Raw genomic sequence first — 16,071 nt, 5'->3', positions numbered from 1 at the left:
ACATAAGTCAGTTTCAACCCTGCCTAATAGACTTGTTATAATTCTCTAAACCTCGTATGTACTGGCAACTGTAATAGCAGCCAAAGGTGGTTCTACCTAGCATTGTTACAGGGTGAATACTTATACAATCGCCAAATCTGCTTTTTAACTATTAGGTATATATTTTTTAGGTATCTCTTAGCATATGGTGTAAATCAAATGGTAAAAAATCATTTTAATTCCAGTGTGTAACAGTGCAGGGAATTTACACCAGACTGTTGTACAGCACTGAGGAATAAATGTAGTGCTGTATATACTGCCCAGAGCAATCACTGACTATAAAAGAGTTCAAATCTCTCTAATTGTTGAGGGAGCTAAATACAAAACTTAAATGGTGAAAAGTTTGTATTAATATGGTAAAACTCAATTTTTAAATACATTGTATATATTTTGTGTGTGTTTTAGACAGCCTAAAGCTAGGTAGAAAGAGCCAGATAACCTTCAGTCATTTGTCAGCTAAACTGGTCAGCATCTGCCCATGTGTAACCTGCAGTCACTGTCTGCTTGGGATCATGCAAGTCACCTAATCCCCCCTGTCCCACTTATGGTACAGCCCTTAGGGTGTCATTCATAGTGTCAGACATTTGCTCCTTGATAGTATGGTTACTCAGATTGCAAAATTGTAGATCCTTTTAAATGGCAGTGTAGGCTAGGGAAGAAGGTGCTGGCAGGAGGGGGGGGCTGCTTGATTTTGGAATATGGACAATATCCCTATAGACTGAAATGCAATCAAAAATATTGCCTTATTTTTTTGTTCCCTTTTATAAGGATTAGCTGTTACTGTGTGACTATCACATTAATCCCTGGTTTGAGTTTATTTGACTAATCATTGTTTTTCTTTCCCCACAGCTTTTTGATGGATGTATATACAGCCTTCATGCCATGATGGGGAATGGTGGGGGGGATGCCAGGAATGACCTTTGTGAACAGAATCTCCAGCCTGTTGGGCCAGTGTGAGAATGCTTGGTGGGGCAGCCATACCCGCAAGAGCACTGTCACTCACAGGTACTGAACCTTTCAGTGTTTCTTCACTGCTGATTTGATCCAATCTCACATACATTCCCACTCTCCACCCCTCTATATGTAACCCTTGTCAAATGAGACCAACCAATACCCAGAATAAAGGGCACACACACAGCGGCTTGATGGTAAATCTGTGAAAACAGTTTTATTGATGATATAAAATGCGCTTTTTTGATTCTGAGGAAGGCAAAAAAAAACCTCTGAGAAGCTTTGAGCCAATCTGCTTCATTAGAGGGAAAAATTCCTTCCTGACTCCTTAACGGCAATCGGATTTTCTCCCAGAATCAATGCGCGATGTTAAATGAGAGGAATATGGTGGCATACACATGAGCGCAGTTAAGCACTAGGTGAATTCTGCATTCCCTTCCATTCCACTGGGCCCCAGGCAGCCTGCAGACCCCGGCTTCTGCAGTCTAACCGATGGAGTGAAAGGGAATGCAGAATTTAGCGAGTACCTTCAGTGTGCCCCTGTGTATAAAACCATATATTGGAAGGAGGGGTGAGCGCTGGTGGAACTGCGGATAAGGAGAAGGCACCTAGACAGTGCAGTGCTGGATAGCAGCGTTGATCTCCTGCAAGGCCTTGTTCAGGTGTTTGAGTCTGGCCTTTATCTCCTTCTTCTCCTTCTTCCACTCAGCTGCACTTTTCCTGGGCAGGTCCAGTGTCAGTGCAGCTTTGCTGATCCACAGCTCTGTCTGTGCTCTGTGGATTTCTTCTGCGATCTTCTTCTTTATAGAGCGCAGATAGGGGTCAGCGTTGGGGCCACAGGATGTTCTCGCTGAGCCCTAGAGAAATGAAGGAAAAGAGAAGACATTAAGGGCTTAAGCAGTTTTTATTTCATTCATAGTAATAATAATGTGCCAGTTTCCTACCACAGAGGGAAATAGCAAAGTGGCAGGTATTTATTACCACTAGGGGTGCTGTTGTATTGATGGTAGATAACGTACATGATATGGCGACTCTTGTAAGAAGTAAATATAGGAAATGTAATTCCCAGGGCACACACTTGTATAATCCCTTATATTTCTATTTAAAAGTAATGGAACATAAATGCTGCTTATAATTGGGTTAGGCTCTCCTTTAACCCCTTGGTTACCTTTCTCAACAGTGACTTCTGTGAGGGCAGAAAAAAAAAAATAAGTTGTGAGCAGCCTTACCTGGTTCCTGGGTCTCAGGCAGCTGTTCTTGAGGCCCATGTCGGATGGTTCTGTAATATAAAATAGAGGGAAGGTTAGGGTTAATGTGGAGACTCCCAATAAACAAATAAAGATTTAGTAATAACTCACTGTGCAGATTCCTCTTCTTTTTCTTCTTCTTCTTCTTCTTCTTCTTCTTGTTCTTCTACTATAGATGTCGGGTTGTAGTCTTTATAAAGACTTTTGTTTGTCTTCTTCTGTATCACCGAGGATCGTAAGAGTCGCTGCAAATAGCTCAAAATCGCTTTAAATCTCTCAAATCGCTCTATTTCATGTAATGGGGAGAGAGAGAAGAGACTGTGAGCTCTTGTGATCCGGACCCTCTCTGCCATTTGTATTCAGTTAAATGTTAAGGTTGCTACATGAGAGCAGGGCAGATACCCGGGGCAAAGGGGCAGAACTCTAAGGAGCCTGTCAATACTGGGAGGAAAAATGTATGTATTGTATGGCCTCCAAATGTTTATGGGGTCCCCAGTCAAAAGAAAAAGGATATATTTGCTGCAGCCTGCAAAACTGCCAAACCCTGTGTCTGTGTCACCCAACCAGCGCTAAGATTAATGTCATCTCTAAAATTCTCCAAATTCACTAAAATCTGTGAGAGGAGCAACATCCGCTAGTCTAGGGGGGCATCACCCAACTATTTCCCATCTTTTTTTAGCTAAAATAAGGGTTATTTAGCAAAAAATCTCTCAGAGGGGATTCACACTTACCTCTCGCCACAAAGTCAACCAACGGACAAACCCAACTGTCACATTGCTGTGTGTGAAGTCATCTCTGGTCACATGTCATGAAATGTTTGTTTGTCATAACATTTACAGACAACTTTAAAACCATTGGGTTTTTGTAACACTACAAAAGAGTTTCTGAGTGGGGCTTCCCTTTAATGTTACTGCTAAATACATGGTGATAGCGAGTGGCAGAATAAATATATAAAGAGACAACAAATAGAGCATCTGATGAAATCCAGATTTCTTTGTGACAAGGCACCTAATAAAGACAATATTGATATTAGACAGGAACGTTAGAGATAAGCTGTTTGCATCTCCTGCCTATAGCCCATTGCATTCAGATTTGGCTACATTTTGATAGCTATTGCTATGCAACTTGTAGATATATAATATATATTATTGCACTCACGGTACATGTAGTATTCATTTAACGGCCCTGTTCTCTTAATATGTTATTACTAACTTGTGTGTTATCTGAAAAAAGTTGCGAAGATTGTGAATCATTGCTGGTGGCAGAAATATATGAAACAATGTATAAATACTAAATGACTGATATGTAGTGTCGTGTTCATAATAAAACTAACCAACGCATTGAAACAATATATTTATTTAAACCAGACTGGCCGTACAGGACATCCCAGCAAAGTCCCATTCAATGGGGTTTGTTATGATTTGCGGTTGTGACAGGGGTTGAGGGACATCTAGATCAGAGAGAGGGCCTGAGAGGGGGCTTCTAATTCCAATATTACTATAACGCACCGTTTAGGCCTGCTGGGAAATGATTGAGTGGGAATGTAAGGGATTGTAAGGGACATAATAACACACTCCCCACTCTGGGCGATTCAGTGGCTACCAATGAAAGAACGAGTATTTAGAGACAGAAATGACAGAAAGTTAATGTACGTGCTACAAACTTGGGACAAACTGGTAGCTTCAGGCAGATAAATAAGCAACCCCACCACCCCAAGCAGCACTATTAGGGAACCTCACCAAGGAGTATACACTATTATTAAATGAAACAGGACAAAACATCTAGAGGAATTCACTCAGCACCCTAGACCAGGGTTTTCTCTAGAATACTATCTTCTCCTAAGCTAGGGATCACCCTACAAAAGCTTACTGCACAATACGAACACCATGAAAGTACAGAACAGAAGAAGAAATAGACACCGTAAACACCAGACACCGAACTACCCTGCATATTGTTCTTCATTAAATAAAATCAATTAAATTACATTGAAAAAAAATAAAGGAGACCAATCCAAAGCTGCTAAGAAGAAGCCATTCTATAACATACTAAATGTTAACCTGAAAGGGAATCAACCCGTTAGACACAGCCACAGGAAGCACGCCAATAAACCATTTATATGTTAAAATCTAAAAAAATGGGTCAGAAACTGAGAACTGGTAAGCATTTGCTACTGTGTGGGTGCATGGTGATATCAATGGCAGATAGTACAGGTATGGGATCCCTTATCCAGAAACCCGCTATCCAGAAAGCTCCGAATTACGGAAACCCCGTTTCCCATAGACTCCATTTTAATCAAATAATTCAGAATTTTAAAAATGATTGCCTATTTTAATAAAACAGTACCTTGTAACTGATCCCAACTAAGAAATAAATAATACTTATTGGATGCAAAATAATCCTATTGGGTTTAATTAACGTTTGATTGATTTTTTAGTAGATTTATGGTATGGAGATCCAAATTACGGAAAGACCTCTTATCCGGAATGCCCGAGCAATATCTGAAGGTCTAGACTTAGCTTAGCGTGTCTATGATGTGGAACTCTCGGAACTCTCGGTTCTAATACAGGTGGCTTTGTTTCCGAAGCAGGAATAACGCACAGAGCTGCAGCCCAAGTGCAGTTATTTAGTACCAAACAGAAATGTCAATTATTTGTAATTATTTATTGGTAATAACCAGCTGTCCAGCCCCTTAGGAATTAATAAAAGGATTTTTGTGTATGTTATTTTTTTTTCAAGTGAGACTATTATATTATTTTACTTGTGAGGAAAGGACACATCTTTTTTGTTGTGGAGTCACTGTAACTGTTGCTTCCCCAGTACTATCAATTTTTATTAAATGTTTTTGAGGGAAAAATACATTTTACGTTATTTTTTAGTTCCTAAAATTCTCCCTCTTCCCTTGATGAGACATAAAAGGCTGAGCAATGCCCAATATATGCCCAATATAGCACAAAGGAGTACGGATAATGTCACGTGTGGCGCTTTGCTAGTGCTCTTACCCACAGGGCCGGATTTCTCTTCTGGGCGCCCCGAGACCGCCCCTGTTGGTGCCCGCCTCCACCTGTGCACATGCGCGAACGCGCGACAACCCCCCCCCCCCCGCAGCCGCGAGTGCGCTCCTTTTAACTCCCATACTGAGCAGTGGGCAGAGGTCCCGACTGCTCCGTATGGGAGATAAATTTAAAAATGTTCTTGCGGCGGGGCGGCGTGCCGCCCCTAAACTTCTGCCGCCCTAGGCCCGGGCCTTTGTGGCCTTGCCACAAATCCGGGCCTGCTTACCCATGGCCTACAGTGCCAAAGGCCTTGACTATAATGGCCTCCACCTAAAGCATTTAAATGTTACAGCACAAATCTCCTGGTGTGCCTTTACCCTTATTTGACATTCTTATGGCAAAATGACGGTGCCTTATAAGCCGGTTGCATGGGAAACATAAGCAATCAGCTACTGGGCAGTACATAACCCCATTAGACTCTGCAGAACGGAGTAAGATTTTCAGGAACCTGTGGGTGTTGTAGGGTGAGAATACATTTTGTAAAGAAGAAATTCATTTTGATCCCTGAAAATCTCAACATTTGACATTGGACATTTGGGGGCTATATGGAGCTGAAACTGATAACTTGTTGCACTAGTATGTACCCATGGTGGGGTAAAAAGAGGTTTAATGGCAAATAGTACCAGTAAAGTTTGTAGTTTAATCTGATTAATATAGACTAGGGAAAAGGTCCTAATAAAACCACTATGCCCCATAAATAATCTCACAGCAAAAACCTGCTGTTTGTTGAGGGATGATCTGTCCCGGATTCATATACTGACACTGTGCAAGACTGCGAGTTGTACCCAAGGCTCATTCTCCTAATTCTGCTGTCTCTATGGGGGATATATGGGGGATTTTTTTCCCAATTTTTTTTTTCTTTCAGATTTTTAGGGTTAAAAGTCACAGAAAAAAAAAGTTGTGACTTTTGCAAATGGCTAAAAATCCAAATCTGACAGTTTGACAGCTTAAATTTATATCAGATATCTTGTAGAAGTCAATGGCAGATGTCCCTTCCATTTTTGATGCTGGTTTTTGTGTGACAATTTGATAAATTTGAGCTTTCGGTCCACAGTTTGAAAAAGTTGCAGTTTCTGTGACTTTTTCCTACTCTGACTTTCTCAATTCAGATTTGTTTGTAAATGTCAGACATACATGGAAATAAAGATATGAGCAATGCTAGAGGTTTAGTAAATGTGCCCTATGAGTGCTGCACCTTTGTTCCTAAGCTTTGGCTTAAATAGTTCCATGTCCTACTTCTGCAGTCATTGCATTTGAATAGATCTCAGAACTGTACCTGTAGAGAAAGCTACAGTTCTCATAAATATTTGGCATAATACCTGTAAGGAGGTAACATTTATTTTAGTTTGTTAGTGTAAATAGTTGGGCAATGTTTAAGTTTAGCCAGTAGGTGGCACTAAACCATAAAGAGATACTGACAGCAGAAATGAAGCAACTATCATAACATTGTCTTTTCACGAGCTTTATTATTTTGCTGTAAATCTGCTGCCTGATGCTTTTACATTACCTATCTGATCACCCATGTTCCCAGTCCGTTAGCATTAGACGCTATAACTGACAGATTGAGAAGGAACAGTCAGGTTTAGGACTGGACATATCAGTAGAAAATAATCAGCATGACCTATAAATAACTTTTAGCATACCCCCCAACTGTCCCGCTTTGCGCAGGACTGTCCCGCTTTTAATAGCGCATCCCGCTGTCTCTGATAGTTCCAGGAATGTCCCGCATTTACGTAATAGACATTCATTGAACTAGCCTGGACGGAGGGATGCGCTAATTTGAGCCGGGCGCTCCTGCTCCTTGTTCGGCTCTGCTTCTTATATGGATCCTTGTGCGGCGGCGACAGGCCCTTTACTGATGTCACACGTACACACGGGGCGCAACCTTATAAAAGGGTACTGCCTATTGGGCCATAGAGGGCACTGTGTATGGGGGCAAAACTGGTACATAGTTATAACTCACTTATAACTGACTGCCTTCTCTCTATATTTGTATTTTATATGTAGGAGTTGCTATATTGTTTTCCTTAGGTAGTACAGTATGAGGGTATAGCACATTTGCTATAGCCCACCATTTCAACTAAATAAAAGGAGTATTTTTAGAAAAAAACGGGGTGTGTCAATTGGGGCGTGGTCACAAAAGCGGGCGGGGTCAAAAAAAATTGCTGCGCTACTTGTGCCAAATCTTTTTGTCCCTCTTTTCATTTTTAAAATGTTGGGAGCTATGTTTTAGTATAAATTCATATTATGAAGAGTTGTTTTTTTTAATGTCAGTATCACTTTAGGGTTGGCCTGTAGGGAACCCCCCTCCCATAGGAGCTTATATAAGGAAGTGTCTAGTCTAGACTGCAGAGCTGTCACTCTTCTGGAGTTTCCAGATTTTGGTGGCTCTCTCCCGTTCTCCCGTCCCCAAGCAGCATTCTCCCGATTTATCTCACAAAGTCCTTTGGGGAATTTCGGGCACGCATGTGCAGTAAGCATTTGGTGACGGCATTTGATGCATTTGCACAAATGGGGGTACAATATTTCCGCTTCAGCAGCGATTTTGCGGATATGTGTGATGTCACTTCTGGAAATGTGTTTGTGTGTGACGTCACTTCCGGTTATTGGGATAAAATGCTATACCCCCATTGTGCCAGTGCTGTCAGTTTGACAGCTGTGAGACTGTAAGGAGGGCTGTACTTAGCCAAGACCAGGGGAAGTAGGAGTACAGTGTGCCAGTGCCACCTTGGGGCTGGTTAGGTAGCTGTTAGGGTATCAAGGGCAGTCTTTTGCCCCAACAAGGAGGTAGCATTTGGAGTTAGTAACCTGGGCTATTGTGCAGCAGTTAGGGACTGAGCGTTCAGGTGTTGGTTAGTAGGAAACCTACATGCTGTAGTGAGACAGCCGGGAGAAGCTTTTATATTGTATGTATGACAGAAAAGGAGATTATTGTATAAGGAGAGGAGGCCCCCAAATGGTCAAGACATTCTGCTAGTGCGTTTCCACAGAGAAGCGAGGGTAAATTTGATCAACCAATAAATGATGATGATTAAGTGTAGCCGCAATATAATAAAGGTTGTGTCAATAAGCCAGAGGGTGGTGCTGACAAATTGGCGCCCCCGGGGTTAAACCCTTTGTTTTCCTTTAACACGTGTTAATTCATTTGTGTAGTAATTTGTGCAACTTCTCTCTTTAAATCCGTTTTTTGGTAAATATGTTCATGTCATTCTCTATGTAGGTATAGTGTATGTCCTGCGCAATGGCACTTACACTGCACTATTTATTCTTACATACCCTGGCATGCCCCAATCAGCCCCCAAACCTGCCCTCTCTGTAATATTCCCACACATGGCATGTCCTTCCCAGATAGGGACAGGGGCAACGTATGCATTAATTATTCAACGTAAACTTACATTATGGGGCACATTTATCAAAGTACCATTGACTCAGAATACAAAAAATTCATATTGGTTCGTACTGTGGGTATTTTATGCAACTTTTTCGGACATTTGCGTGACTTTTTGTACTTTGCAACAAAATTCGTGCGACAAAATCGTATTGTTGCGCAGAGTACAAAAGTTTCGGATTCATTCAAGCTTAGGTATCATGACTTTCCTTGGGCTGGGTTGGAGCTGCAGAGTGCCATTGAGCCCTATGGGAGGCTTCCAAAATCATGCACTGAAGGATCAAATTCAGAAAGGTTTTCCCGCCGTTTACGATCGTTCGAAACAAAAATTTTGTGACTTATATGTACAATATTTTACAATATATTACCATGACTGTTCCGATTTGCGATCATCAGAAATTATCGTATTTAATCCGAATTTTTCCCATTTCGGGATTCGAACTCGTACTTTGATGAATGTGCCCCAATGTGTATACCGGCTGTGTGCCCTGTGGGCAATATACATAATGTTGGCGCTGCATATATACCGGCTGTGTGCCCTGTGGGCAATATACATAATGTTGGCGCTGCATATATACCGGCTGTGTGCCCTGTGGGCAATATACATAATGTTGGCGCTGCATATATACCGGCTGTGTGCCCTGTGGGCAATATACATAATGTTGGCACTGCATATATACAGACTATGTGCCCTGTGGGCATTATACATGATTTTGGCACTGCATATATACTGGCTGTGTGCCCTGTGGGCATTATACATGATTTTGGCACTGCATATATACTGGCTGTGTGCCCTGTGGGCAATATACATAATGTTGGCACTGCATATATACTGGCTGTGTGCCCTGTGGGCATTATACATAATGTTGGCACTGCATATATACTAGCTGTGTGCCCTGTGGGCATTATACATGATGTTGGCACTGTATATATACTGGCTGTGTGCCCTGTGGGCATTATACATGATGTTAGCACTGCATATATACTGGCTGTGTGCCCTGTGGGCATTATACATGATGTTAGCACTGTATATATACTGGCTGTGTGCCCTGTGGGCATTATACATAATGTTGGCACTGCATATATACTAGCTGTGTGCCCTGTGGGCATTATACATGACGTTGGCACTGTATATATACTGGCTGTGTGCCCTGTGGGCATTATACATGATGTTGGCACTGTATATATACTGGCTGTGTGCCCTGTGGGCATTATACATGATGTTGGCGCTGCATATATACTGGCTGTGTGCCCTGTGGGCATTATACATGGTGTTGGTGCTGCATATATACTGTCTGTGTGCCCTGTGGGCATTATACATGGTGTTAGCACTGCATATTTACACTGGCTGTGTTCCCTGTGGGCATTATACATGATGTTGGTGCTGCATATATACTGGCTGTGTGCCCTGTGGGCATTATACATGGTGTTAGCACTGCATATTTACACTGGCTGTGTTCCCTGTGGGCAATTTACATAATGTTGGCGCTGCATATATACAGGTTGTGTGCCCTGTGGGCATTATACATGATGTTGGCACTGCATATATACTGGCTGTGTGCCCTGTGGGCATTATACATGATGTTGGCTCTGCATATATACTGGTTGTGTTCCCTGTGGGAATTATACATGATGTTGGTTCTGCATATATACTGGCTGTGTTCCCTGTGGGCATTATACATAATGTTGGCGCTGCATATATACAGGCTGTGTGCCCTGTGGGCATTATACATGATGTTGGCACTGCATATATACTGGCTGTGTGCCCTGTGGGCATTATACATGATGTTGGCGCTGCATATATACTGGCTGTATGCCCTGTGGGCATTATACATGATGTTTGCACGGCATATATACTGGCTGTGTTCCCTGTGGGCATTATACATGGTGTTAGCACTGCATATTTACACTGGCTGTGTTCCCTGTGGGCATTATACATAATGTTGGCGCTGCATATATACTGGCTGTGTGCCCTGTGGGCATTATACATGATGTTGGCACTGCATATATACAGGCTGTGTGCCCTGTGGGCATTATACATGATGTTGGTGCTGCATATATACTGGCTGTGTGCCCTGTGGGCATTATACATAATGTTGGCGCTGCATATATACAGGCTGTGTGCCCTGTGGGCATTATACATGATGTTGGCACTGCATATATACTGGCTGTGTGCCCTGTGGGCATTATACATGATGTTGGTGCTGCATATATACTGGCTGTGTGCCCTGTGGGCATTATACATGATGTTGGCACTGCATATATGCTGGCTGTGTGCCCTGTGGGCATTATACATGATGTTGGTGCTGCATATATACTGGCTGTTCGTCCTGTGGGCATTATACATGAACTTGGCACTGCATATATACTGGCTGTGTGCCCTGTGGGCATTATACATGATGTTGGCACTGCATATATGCTGGCTGTGTGCCCTGTGGGCATTATACATGATGTTGGTGCTGCATATATACTGGCTGTTCGTCCTGTGGGCATTATACATGATGTTGGCACTGCATATATACTGGCTGTGTGCCCTGTGGGCATTGTACATGGTGTTGACGCTGCATATATTCTGGCTGTGTGCCCTGTGGGCATTTTACATGATGTTGGTGCTGCATATATACTGGCTGTGTGCCCTGTGGGCATTATACATGGTGTTGGCGCTGCATATATACAGGCTGTGTGCCCTGTGGGCATTATACATGAACTTGGCACTGCATATATACTGGCTGTGTTCCCTGTGGGCATTATACATGATGTTGGCACTGCATATATACTGGCTGTGTGCCCTGTGGGCATTGTACATGGTGTTGACGCTGCATATATTCTGGCTGTGTGCCCTGTGGGCATTTTACATGATGTTGGTGCTGCATATATACTGGCTGTGTGCCCTGTGGGCATTATACATGAACTTGGCACTGCATATATACTGGCTGTGTTCCCTGTGGGCATTATACATGATGTTGGCTCTGCATATATACTGGCTGTGTGCCCTGTGGGCATTGTACATGGTGTTGACGCTGCATATATTCTGGCTGTGTGCCCTGTGGGCATTTTACATGGTGTTAGCACTGCATATTTACACTGGCTGTGTTCCCTGTGGGCATTATACATGATGTTGGTGCTGCATATATACTGGCTGTGTGCCCTGTGGGCATTATACATAATGTTGGCACTGCATATATACTGGCTGTGTGCCCTGTGGGCATTATACATGATGTTGGCTCTGCATATTTACTGGCCGTGTGCCCTGTGGGCATTATACATGATGTTGGCGCTGCATATATACAGGCTGTGTTCCCTGTGGGCATTATACATGATGTTGGCACTGCATATATACTGGCTGTGTGCCCTGTGGGCATTGTACATGGTGTTGACGCTGCATATATTCTGGCTGTGTGCCCTGTGGGCATTGTACATGGTGTTAGCACTGCATATTTACACTGGCTGTGTTCCCTGTGGGCATTATACATGATGTTGGTGCTGCATATATACTGGCTGTGGGCATTATACATGGTGTTGGTGCTGCATATATACAGGCTGTGTGCACTGTGGGCATTATACATGATGTTGGCACTGCATATATACTGGCTGTGTTCCCTGTGGGCATTATACATGATGTTGGTGCTGCATATATACAGGCTGTGTGCCCTGTGGGCATTAAATATGATGTTGACACTGCATATATACTGGCTGTGTTCCCTGTGGGCATTGTACATGATGTTGGTGCTGCATATATACTGGCTGTGTGCCCTGTGGGCATTATACATAATGTTGGCACTGTATATATACTGGCTGTTTGCCCTGTGGGCATTATACATGATGTTAGCACTGCATATATACTGGCTGTGTGCCCTGTCGGCATTATACATGATGTTGGCACTGCATATATACTGGCTGTGTGCCCTGTGGGCATTGTACATGGTGTTAGCACTGCATATTTACACTGGCTGTGTTCCCTGTGGGCATTATACATAGTAACATAGTAACATAGTAAGTTGGGTTGAAAAAAGACATACGTCCATCAAGTTCAACCATAATGCCTATATATAACCTTCCTAACTACTAGTTGATCCAGAGGAAGGCAAAAAACCCCATCTGAAGCCTCTCTAATTTGCCGCAGAGGGGAAAAAATTACTTCCTGACTCCAAGATGGCAATCGGACCAGTCCCTTTATCAACTTGTACTAAGAGCTATCTCCCATAACCCTGTATTCCCTCACTTGCTAAGAATCCATCCAGCCCCTTCTTAAAGTTATATAATGTATCAGCCAGCACGAAAAATCCTTTCCGAATGTTTAAATGGAACCTCCCTTCTTCTAAACGAAGTGGGTGCCCTCGTGTCCGTTGGAAGGACCTACTGGTAAATAAAACATTAGAAAGGTTATTATATGATCCCTTTATATATTTATACATAGTTATCATGTCACCTCTTAAGCGCCTCTTCTCCAGTGTAAACAAACCCAACTTGGCCAGTCTTTCTTCATAACTGAGACTTTCCATACCCTTTACCAGCTTAGTTGCCCTTCTCTGGACCCTCTCTAACTCAATAATGTCCCGTTTGAGCACTGGAGACCAAAACTGAACAGCATATTCTAGATGGGGCCTTACCAGCGCTCTGTAAAGGGGAAGAATAACCCCCTCCTCCCGTGAATCTATACCCCTTTTAATACAGCTCAATACCTTGTTTGCCCTTGCAGCTGCTGCCTGGCATTGCTTGCTACAGCCAAGTTTATTATCTACAAGGACACCAAGGTCCTTCTCCATTAGGGATTTGCCTAGTGCAGTCCCATTAAGGGTATACGGGGCTTGCATATTTTTACATCCCAGGTGCATGACTTTACATTTATCCACATTAAATCTCATCTGCCACTTAGCTGCCCAGATTGCCAGTTGGTCAAGATCCTGCTGCAGGGATGTCACATCCTGGATAGAATTGACTGGTCTGCAGAGTTTTGTGTCATCTGCAAACACTGATAAATTACTCATAATACCCTCCCCTAAGTCATTTATGAACAAATTAAACAAAAGTGGACCCAGTTGACGCTGCATATATGCTGGCTGTGTGCTCTGTGGGCATTATACATGAAGTTGGTGCTGCATATATACTGGCTTTGTGCCCTGTGGGCATTATACATGATGTTGGCACTGCATATATACTGGCTGTGTGCCCTGTGGGCATTATACATGATGTTGGCACTGCATATATACTGGCTGTGTGCCCTGTGGGCATTATACATGATCTTGGCACTGCATATATACTGGCTGTGTGCCCTGTGGGCATTATACATGATCTTGGCACTGCATATATACTGGCTGTGTGCCCTGTGGGCATTATACATGATGTTGGCGCTGCATATATACTGGCTGTGTTCCCTGTGGGCATTATACATGATGTTGGTGCTGCATATATACTGGCTGTGTGCCCTGTGGGCATTATACATGAATGTTGGCACTGCATATATACTGGCTGTGTGCCCTGTGGGCATTATACATGGTGTTAGCACTGCATATTTACACTGGCTGTGTTCCTGTGGGCATTATACATAATGTTGGCGCAGCATATATACAGGTTGTGTGCCCTGTGGGCATTATACATGATGTTGGCACTGCATATATACTGGCTGTGTGCCCTGTGGGCATTATACATGATGTTGGTGCTGCATATATACTGGCTGTGTGCCCTGTGGGCATTATACATGTTGGTGCTGCATATATACTGGCTGTGTGCCCTGTGGGCATTATACATAATGTTGGTGCTTAATATATACTGGCTGTGTTCCCTGTGGGCATTATACATGATGTTGGTTCTGCATGTTTACTGGCTGTGTTCCCTTTGGGCATTATACATGATGTTGGCACTGCATATATACTGGCTGTGTGCCCTGTGGGCATTATACATGGTGTTAGCACTGCATATTTACACTGGCTGTGTTCCCTGTGGGCATTATACATAATGTTGGTGCTGCATATATACAGGCTGTGTGCCCTGTGGGCATTATACATGATGTTGGCACTGCATATATACAGGCTGTGTGCCCTGTGGGCATTATACATGATGTTGGCACTGCATATATACAGGCTGTGTGCCCTGTGGGCATTATACATGACGTTGGCACTGCATATATACTGGCTGTGTGCCCTGTGGGCATTATACATGATGTTGGTGCTGCATATATACTGGCTGTATGCCCTGTGGGCATTATACATGATGTTGGCACTGCATATATACTGGCTGTGTGCCCTGTGGGCATTATACATGGTGTTAGCACTGCATATTTACACTGGCTGTGTGCCCTGTGGGCATTATAGATAATGTTGGCGCTGCATATATACAGGCTGTGTGCCCTGTGGGCATTATACATGATGTTGGCACTGCATATATACTGGCTGTGTGCCCTGTGGGCATTATACATGATGTTGGCACTGCATATATACTGGCTGTGTTCCCTGTGGGCATTATACATTATGTTGGCACTGCATATATACTGGCTGTGTGCCCTGTGGGCATTATACATGATGTTGGCGCTGCATATATACTGGCTGTTTGCCCTGTGGGCATTATACATGATGTTGGCACTGCATATATACTGGCTGTGTTCCCTGTGGGCATTATACATGATGTTGGCACTGCATATATACTGGCTGTGTGCCCTGTGGGCATTATACATGATGTTGGCACTGCATATATGCTGGCTGTGTGCCCTGTGGGTATTATACATGATGTTGGTGCTGCATATATACTGGCTGTTCATCCTGTGGGCATTATACATGATGTTTGTGCTATATACTGGCTGTGTTCCCTGTGGGCATTATACATGGTGTTGGCGCTGCATATATACTGGCTGTGTGCCCTGTGGGCATTATACATTATGTTGGCACTGCATATATACTGGCTGTGTGCCCTGTGGGCATTATACATGATGTTGGCACTGCATATATACTGGCTGTGTGCCCTGTGGGCATTATACATGATGTTTGCTCTGCATATATACAGGCTGTGTGCCTTGTGGGCATTATACATGGTGTTGGCACTGCATATATACTGGCTGTGTGCCCTGTGGGCATTATACATGATGTTGGCACTGCATATATACTGGCTGTGTGCCCTGTGGGCATTATATATGATGTTGGCACTGCATATATACTGGCTGTGTGACCTGTGGGCATTATACATGATGTTGGCGCTTTATATATAATTTCTATGCGCCCTGTGGGTATTATACATGATATTGGCACTGCATATATACTGACTATGCGCCCTGTGGGCATTACATATAAGGCTGGCATTGCATTTATACTGTTTAAGTTTTCTGTTCTGTGAGGTTTAAATATTACGTTGACACGGTATTTCCAATTTTATAGCTTTGTGGGCATAATTCATCATGTCGGAG

At 43.1% G+C, this 16,071-nt stretch overlaps 2 long non-coding RNA genes across 4 annotated transcripts in view; both read left to right on the top strand.

Annotated features, from left to right (window-relative positions):
• The window catches only part of LOC101734547, a 57,461-nt gene extending 56,533 nt beyond the window's left edge, over positions 1-928 (top strand). Inside the window, exon 3 of the long non-coding RNA XR_004219703.1 lies at positions 889-928. This is a non-coding gene — a long non-coding RNA (uncharacterized LOC101734547). The remainder of the gene's footprint in view (positions 1-888) is intronic.
• LOC108645164 overlaps positions 1-16,071 on the top strand; it is a 455,446-nt gene that overhangs the window by 250,952 nt on the left and 188,423 nt on the right. The window lies entirely within an intron of this gene.

Source organism: Xenopus tropicalis, chromosome 8 (assembly GCF_000004195.4).
Source record: "Xenopus tropicalis strain Nigerian chromosome 8, UCB_Xtro_10.0, whole genome shotgun sequence".
Classification (NCBI taxonomy): Eukaryota; Metazoa; Chordata; class Amphibia; order Anura; family Pipidae; genus Xenopus; species Xenopus tropicalis.
Note: the sequence above shows the minus strand (reverse complement) of the source record. Positions and strands in the feature narration are given on the sequence as shown.